General features: G+C 32.2%; 1 long non-coding RNA gene across 1 annotated transcript; it reads right to left on the bottom strand.

Moving 5' to 3' along the window:
* Window positions 1-4,486: 4,486 nt before the first annotated feature.
* On the bottom strand, window positions 4,487-8,840 carry LOC139495169 (uncharacterized). Its single transcript, XR_011657275.1, has 3 exons — window positions 8,712-8,840; window positions 6,499-6,698; window positions 4,487-5,100 (listed from the first exon to the last, which is right to left on the bottom strand). It is a non-coding gene; the product is annotated as an uncharacterized lncRNA (long non-coding RNA).
* Window positions 8,841-9,530: the final 690 nt, after the last annotated feature.

Genomic DNA, 9,530 nt, shown 5'->3' with positions numbered 1-9,530 from the left:
TCCAGTTTATGTGTCAATGTTTTTCTTAGTTATTAATCATGTGGTATTTCATCAACTTCAATAAAACGGAACAATGTTGCAGTTTTTGTAGACGGAACTTTATTACTAATGAATTATTCATGGCAAAAACAATCTTATTATTCACATAGTCTGTGCTTATATTTCTGTTTATTTTATATTGGTTATATCTTATTAACTACTTTATTATATCATCTGCTTTATTGCCTTTTTCTCCTGCCCAGGTCACTGATTTTAACCATGTCATTGACTTAATATGTCAGAATAATGTTATGGTTACCACACGAAATATTCCAAATACATGTCTGAAAACAACGTTGCAGTCTCGATTTCCAACACACGGAATCTGACCGTATTTAGAAATCCCCTCAAGCTTTTAAGGGGGAAGGAGGAATGTGGTATACCCGGAAAGAACAACCAACGTTCGACAGGAAAACAGACAATCCAGAGTCGAACGCACCTTCCATGTGGCTTCGAGGTTCGAACTCACGACCTCGATGAGACGATGACCAGCTAGTGATACTGTAGACGGAAATTTTAGACCACTTGGGTATTGAGCCCCCGAAGTGCATATAAATTAATTCAAAATATTATTTTCAAATTCTAGACGTAGAGCTTTTTTCAGAGGGTCGAAAAAGAAGTGGTCTTCATCTTCAATTTAGTATAAATCACAATGTTGTCAGTCCTATTTTCTCTGTTTATTATTCCGTAGCTGTGTGTTTTACTCCTCTCGTGCACTACTCGCGATAAATTGCATTTCTCGTGATAACCTGTACTTTCCGCGAAACACCTCATATGTAGTAGTATAACGAAATCAGAGATCTATATTTTAATTAGATTGGATTTTTATTTCTGAGAAACTGTTATGAGGTCAACTAACCTACAGAAATATTACTTAAAACATTTAGTAATTTAGAAATGAAGGACTCTCATCAAGGACATCAATTTTCGTTAAATAGTAAATAGTAAATTCATCCGTCAATTTCTTTTTTTTTCTTTTCTTTTTTATTACTTGGTCTACTTTTTTTGACCTTATAATGTTGGTCAAGGTTTATGAGGCCTTTTTCAACGCCTGTGTATTTCGACATTTCAAAATACAATGAAAAAAAAAATATATATGAAATAGACATATTTTTGTACAAATATCACGAGGAACCCTCATCTATAACAGTGTTAAAAATGTGAATTTTGAGGCAATTCGAAATAATAAAAAAAAAATCATAAAAATTTAATTGAACTACTGTCAGTAAATATTCAGCGCTAAATCACTATAATTAATAACTCTCGCATCGATGTGTTACATAAATATATTATAATCATAATTTTGTTCTACATGTAGATATGAACATTACACAGTATCAATTTCATGTATACTTTGTAATTAACATCGACGATGTCATATAGATTGTAATATTAAACATACTATTATATGTAAGGCGACAATTACACGTAACCCTGGGCTTTGTGACAGGACAACTACATGTAGTTAGTATACTATGGCCATTAATGCCTTGTCAAGGATCATTAATATAAGCTTAAACCATATATTCTCCTTTGTTTCCTCTTGTCAATATGCGAAATATTTAAAAATTGTATTGTTCAAATGGGAATTCTAGTCAGGAGCCTGTAATTCAGGAGTTGTTTTCGTTGTTTTCCGTTCTCAAATCATGCATTCTTCTTTGTATCTTATTGTGAATATACGAAATATTTTATTGTTTGAAATGTGTATCTTAGGCAGGAGCCCGTCATTCCATTGTTGTCGTTGGTTACTTTCTATCATATTCGTATTTTGCTCATCTTTCTTCTACTTAATCGAGTCCGTTTGTTTTCTCGCTTAGATTGTTTCTTTTATATATTTTGTCATGGCATCGCTTTTTATTATAGCTGACCATACAAATGCTTTTAAATCATGCATATATGTATGCCCCTATATTACTAGTGTTAATTATTTTTTTTCATTTGTTATTTTTGTTGATATGCTCGTTATCGTTTGTGTCGTTCTAGTTGCTCAACCAATATCATTCACAATATCGTTGAAGAAGTGATATGACAAGTTGAACTCTCCACTCTATCTTTGATTTATGACTCTTGATAACCCCTTATCTTCTCGTGAATTATTTTCCCGGCCTGAACATGCATGTAATATTAGCCACTGGACGTTAAGCAACCAACAAACAGTCTCTATTTTCCCCAATTGCACATTGTTCGGATAACAGCTACCTTTATTTTCAATTCAAATCAATTCAAATCTTTATTGCCATAAAATAATATGTTTATAGTATGTGATCGAACATAACAAAATGAAAATAAAAAATAACAAGATTAATATACATAATAGAAGTAAATATTTCAAAACCCCCCAATCCTCAGTTCAATAGACTGTTTTAAAAAGGATCCTAGCTTGGTATTTTTCTGTTCAAAATTGACAGAAATAAATCTTTAACCACAAAATTGTACAAAACCTAACAAAATTGCTGTATTTCGCCCAAACAACAAATTGTAAATATAGCATTAAAAATAATTTTTATTTTAAGAATGTATAAACACTTGTTGAAAAGTATATTATTCAAAACATGATGTTTAATATTGAAATATTACCGAGTTTCATGAACATAGTTTTTTTTTATTCATGTTACGAAAATTGCGCGAAATCGGCACGACTTCTCTACACACGTAGCACCAACTTCTAAAGAATGGAAGTATGGCAGTTTAATTTTAAACTTCATTAATTTTAATTTTAAGAAACAATGACCTCTATTACAAAACATATAAACAAAGTTCACAAAGAATGATTAATGTTAATCAAAATACAATCGATCGTTTAAAATAAAACGAAACTACTTTAATCAAAATACAATCGTTTAAGACAAAACGAAACTATGTTATGTACGAGTGATGAGGCTACGGTTATTGAGAAGGATTCGTTATAAAATAAGGTCAATCTTAATTAAAGCAATAACCCTGTGTATTTGACTTAGAACTTTCGATAGCACCAGTCCTTTTGCGCCAATTACTGTTTTTCATGGTTATCATTTGCGCCAAATTTTGTTTTCCAAATGTATCAATTGCGCCAATATTCGGAACTCATTTGCGCCAATTTACCTGTACACATATCTATGATCAAAAATGATAAATATTCTTTCTTATTTTTGGCTTAAAAAGTATTATAATTATGTTTGGAGATATTTCATCACGAAGATGAGCATCTGGAGAGAAATGACTTAAGATGCATTAATCTAGTCCATGTACAGAGAGAGAAGAAAACTTATTGCTTTGCTGAATATTTAATACAAGATATGCCAAAAGAGAAGAGTATAGAAGCTTTTGCTCATTATGTTTTAGCCACATTTATTGATGACACAGTGCTGAAACTATATCTACCACAAGAAGTACCTGTAATGGAGAAGAAGCATTCAACGGGAACTATTATGAACTGTTTTATGCAGTTCATTCTTCAATGTTTGTCTTTTTGGACAATAAAGTGAAGTTACAAGCTACTACATACATTAAATGGGGAAGTACACATGCAGCAGCAGTAAGAAGAATGTTTCAGAAAAGGAAACATTTGTCGTGTAAACTGCCGGTTCCAAGTCCAAATAAAGGTGGAGGGATGTCATTTTTCTTCTAATTGGTGCAATCGTATGTTTTATTTTTGGCGCAAATGACACCATATAATTTTAAAACAGGTGGCGCAAACGTAGCATTGGAGAAAAAAAGTTGTGGCGCAAAAGGACGCATTTTTGGCTTAAACGGATCTCCTCCCTTTCAATTTAGGTCCGGCTTAGAAAAACATACATGAAATCAGTACACATTTCAACAACATATATAGTGCAAAGCTGTTAACTTTGTGGAAAACATGTATTTGGTAATTTTGCTATTAAATGAAAACTTAACGATCAGGGATCATTGTTGGATCATTTTGATGTCCATTTGATGGCAAAATTGTAAAGAGAACATTTAGTCCATTTGACAGATTAAAATTATCTGTTTATCCACTCCCATAGAACGAGTGCGCTGCTATATACATGTAAATGTATTTTTTTAAATCAGAAGCCACCTGGCTAAGGTACTGTTCTGCTATTAAATGACTGTCACTATCTTTAAACGTAAAACACTGGACACTTTTAATTTGCAAAACACTCATTTGCAAATCCGCCGCCGCCTCAAACAAGAGCTACAATATCATGTATATAACCAAAATGTGCAGAATTACATGGGATTCAATAATTTCATTGGTTTTCTACAGTTACTTTCATATTTATTTTGCAATTTGAATTATAAAAACATGGGATTTTCAATATCCCATGGGACAGGGCAAAATCCCATGGGATTTACCATTATCCCATGGGATTTTGGTTAAATCCCATGGGAATTTTTTTTTGTCCCATGGGATTATTGTAGTCCCATGGGATATTTGTTGTCCCATGGGACAAAAAAAATCCCATGGGATTTTTATTATCCCATGGGATTTTTAATATCCCATGGGACAAATTAAAATCCTATGGGATTCTAATTGTAAATATATAGATATAAATAAACAGTAATGTGTATGTTACAATGTTTTCTATTTGGTAGTAAATTATTATAAGATGAATCTTTTTAATTGAATATCTTTTTTTCTTGGGAAATGTTAATTTAGCATATTGTTCTATAACTGTTCAAAACTAAACTTTTAAACAACAAAGCAGATAATGTAAGTATCAATATATGTTTATTCATGAATTATAGAATACTTTCTTGAAACACAATTATTTGCCATTTGAAATCAATAAAAACTCTATTGTTAGGCTTAACATACTAGTAGCTATTTAAGTAAATCTATTTTTTTCACAATATCCCTCAACACAAAACATTAATAGTTTCTTATCATCCAGCATTGTTTGATGGTAAAGTCCACTTTTTGGACATTCAGCACAGAACTTTGACATAATTGTGGTTTCAATTTTTTTTTTAATTTAAAAGAACTTCAAATCATTGACTGAGTGATGAAAATAATAACTGATCCAACTTTTTTCTTTGAATTTATTCTGGTCTTGTTTCTATGTTTTCTCCATTTATTTTAGGTGGTGAATTTCAATCCTTCTGAAAAAGAACCAATAAAATCTAAAGTAATGGATTATACAAAATTGTTTTCATACATGTAGCAATAATATGATTTTCAATAAAAATAGCTATGCGGTATGGATTTTACTGATTGTTAAAGGTTGTCCAGTGTCATCAGTTGCTAACTGCCTACATCCTTTGGTCTCTGATGGAGGGTTGTCAAATTAGCAATATACCACATCTTCCTATTCTAATACCATATAACAATCAATTAATTTATTCTTCTTTATAAAATTTGGGTATTTTCCCAAGTTATATACATAATATATATATATACTGTAAATTTGGAATTAATGCAAGTTTTTTTTTATTGCGAAAAATGCAACGGAGTTGTAAACGCAATAATTTAAACTCGTATTATGAAATATTTTATATGGATTAAACAGGATTTTTCAAAATCGTAAAATTTAAAATCGCATTTAAGTCTAAAATGACAGAATCGCAATAATAAATGCACGCAATAATTTATGAATTTTACAGTATAAAGATCAATGTTAAAAGTTAAAACTTTAGACAACTATAATAACATTCCATTATTCACAAGAATTTGCAATATATTATACAAAATGCAGACAACAGAAACAATATTTCTTTAAGCTTTTGAAGTTCAGACAGATTTCAATTTGTGTTTTATTTCAATGAAAAAATACCTTGAACATATTGGAAATTATAACATTGATACAAACAAAATATGTATGTTTTATCCTTTTTTTTGTGTTGTTGGCTTGCTGTCTCATTTTAATATACATTTAAACATACATCAATAATCTTCTTCTTTATTAAAAGTAAAAATGGGATATTTTTGATTTTGATATCCCAAAACATTATAGTTCTATCACATAACTTATTACCAAGTTCAAAAACACCAATGTGTTTGATATTAATTTTAAGACATGTATAAATGTTCCAGACCCTATTAGTATTCGGATCTTACTTTTATGGTCCAGAACTTACAGTCCCACCATATGTGTACAGTCAGACCATTTAAGTATACTTGTACTGTCTGGTACCAGCTCAACCAAACCTGTGTTTTTATTTTAACTGCAATTAAACTTTTTGTATTAATCTATTAAAGATTTCAGTTATGTTGATCTGTACTGTACATTTGTTTGTAATAAACTTGACCAACTTCTTAAAATTGGGCAGACTGTATGCGTACAGTCCAAATACTTGTTTGTTCTGGAACATAAACATGATTAACAAGCATTTGGCAGGATGTCATGCTAAAATCCCATTAATATTAGTACTAAATTTTGAGTATATACATGTAAATCCACAAGTTACTTACTGAAATTCATGGTGAACACTCACCAAAAACTTACAATTTAGAGGAAAGATGAATGCACTAACACTATCAAAACAGAGCATAAAACTTACCGAAAAAACAAGATGTTTTACATTTATCCAGGAGCAGGATAATTGAAAAGTTGTTTTTTTCTTTCTCTGCTGTCCATCATATAACCTTTGAATTCATTCATGCAAAATATGAAAATCTGCAAAGGTAAGACCTAGAACCTCAACTTATCCACATTTTGAATTTTGAACTGCATACTTGTCCTTTTCATCTTGCTGACAACCTAAACATAAAAAAATGATAAAAACATAATTCTAGATTGAATTTGTGTTTTTATTTTTGTTGGTACATGTACATGATGTACAAACAATTTTCCCAACTTTAAAACGAAAACATCATCACCAAAGAGGAGGTCATACTAACCTCCGAAATCGTTAAACAAACCAAAATTATTACTTGATTAAGATCTTGTCGTAAATTAATGGCATAGATACTCTTATTTTTGAAAACTTGATGTCTATTGCATACTTATATTCCTTTGGACGAGAGTATGCATATTAAGATGAACTCCATGGACTTTAATGTAAGCATGATTAATTTTACAGTCACTGACAGTTTTTCAGCTCTATGTGTACATTTTGAGAGAATCTTGCAATACTGTATATTCTGATATTCAGAACTTATTGTGAGGTTTTTATTAATACAACTGAAAGCTGTATCTCGTTTTCATTTCTGATACATATTTATGAGCTGAAGACCAGTGCCGAATTTTTCTCACTGCATTGAAGACCCATAGGTGACCTTCGGCCGTTGTCTGCTCTTTGATTGGGTTGTTGTCTCTTTGTCAAATTCCCAGTTTCCACTTCCCATTTTATATCATGTATGCTGATTTTTCTTAAATTACAATATTCAATCATGCAATTTTGTCTATTATTGAAAATACGATAAGCAAAAATAAATGCACAAAAAATTTAACATTGTTATATATATGTAAAAGACTTTTTTTTAAATTCAAAACAGTTGCCTACACTGTTAATTTCCTTGTTTGATTTCATATTTTTAAAGCCTTTATAGCTAGCTAGATGGTATGCCGGGGCGGATCCAGCCATTTTAAAAAGGGGGGTTCCCAACCCAAGACAAAGGGGATGATCCTATATTCATTTGATTTGTTTTATTGTCTCATACAAGAATATATACGGTTTGACGGTGGGGATCAGGGATCCTGAAATTTTTTCACCTAACCACTGGATGACAGGGGATCTCAACCATTTAAACGTTTCTCAAACATGTGAGGGTGGGGGTGAACCCCATGGACTCTCCCTATATTTCCTTTGATTTGTTTTATTGTTCTATACAAGAATATATAAATATGGTTTAGGGGTGGGGATCTTGACCGTTTACAAGTTTTCAAACTAGAGGGGATGGGACTTCACTTTTATTTTATTTCATTATTAATTTTATTGTCCCCGACAAGAATATATATGGTTTAGGGGTGGGGATCTGGATCGTTCACAAGATAATAGCACATTCTCAAATTGAACAGAGTGGGGTAACCCCCAAAGACCTCCTTTTAATTTCATTTGATTTGTTTTATCGTCCCATTCAAGAATATATATGGTTTACATGGTTTAGGGATGGGGATCTGGACCGTTTACAAGATAATAGCATATTCTCAAATTGAAAGGGGTGGGGATTACCTCCCATGGACTCACCCTCCCTTCTTTCTTCCCCCCGAAATACCTTTTAATAAGCCCCAATGCACAGATAGTTCACAGTATTTTCCCTTGATTTACACTAAAGAATATACACTATACAGGTGTAATTTTTTTTTTAAAAGATAATACAACTGAAGACCACCATGACCACAGTGGTGGATCCAGAATTTTTCATAAGTGGGGCCCACCGACTGCCTAAGAGGGGCCTGCTCCTGCCATGACTCAGTGATTCCATATATAATCAACCAACTCTTTTCCCAAACAGGGGGCCCTGAACTCCTGATTCCCCCTTTTTTTTCCTCATTTCAATCACCCTGATATAAATTTAGTTTTATCACTTACAATAGGAATGGTTTGAATTCCCCAATAATTCTTATATACCATTAATATCAACATATTCATTTTTGATAAATGAAAGGCAAAAGTTTTCTATGGGTAGAAATGGATAGTGGGAAGCTTTCAGATTCACACCATGCCGGTGGCTGTGTTCAAAGTGCTGGGTTTTTATGACCTTCGTTGTTTGCGGACTAACTATTTAGGCCAGTGGTGGATAATAGTGTGCGTGCATTAATCTTCTATACCTTCTTAATCAATATATTCAAATACTGACGGCAAGTGTTGTAATGATGTATCAATGTCTTTTTGAAATCACCGTGCTATTTACATGTGGGATCGAGAATGCAGGGGAAGGAAACTTGTCAATTATGTTTATTTCTAAGCCAAGATAAAATGAGCCGCCGTAAAATTAACCATGGGTAATAACAGTGCATGTAAGGCTCGTCTCGGAGGGGTGTCTTTTTTTCTGTCTTCTTTTTATGCCCCACCTACGATAGTAGAGGGGCATTATGTTTTTTGGTCTGTGCCTCCGTTCGTTCGTCCGTTCGTTCGTCCTGTTTCAGGTTAAAGTTTTTGGTCGAGGTAGTTTTTGATGAAGTTGAAGTCCAATCAACCTGAAACTTAGTATATATGTTCCTTATGGTATGATCTTTCTAATTTTAATGTCAAATTAGAGTTCTTACCCCCAATTTCACGGTCCACTGAACATAGAAAATGATAGTGCGAGTGGGGCATCCGTGTACTGGGGACACATTCTTGTTTTAGTTATATTTTTAATAACTTACACTTTTTTCCATTATTCTCTTTCTTTCACTATTCTTTATTCCTTGTTTTTCTTTGTCCTTTGTTCTCTATTCTGTTAATTCACATCCATACCCTCTTATGTGTATGTGGACTTACTGTAGTTTATTTTTTAGTTCTGGCAGAGATATTAGATACAATATATATGTCTCTGGTTCTGGTATTATGCGATAAGTCAATTTCTTTTTCATGCAGTGTCATGAAATATAATGGTTTTATGCATATCAGCCAAGATTGTGCGCAACATTTTAATAAACAATTCA

This window comes from Mytilus edulis, chromosome 11 (assembly GCF_963676685.1).
Source record: "Mytilus edulis chromosome 11, xbMytEdul2.2, whole genome shotgun sequence".
In the NCBI taxonomy this organism is placed as follows: domain Eukaryota; kingdom Metazoa; phylum Mollusca; class Bivalvia; order Mytilida; family Mytilidae; genus Mytilus; species Mytilus edulis.
Note: the sequence above shows the minus strand (reverse complement) of the source record. Positions and strands in the feature narration are given on the sequence as shown.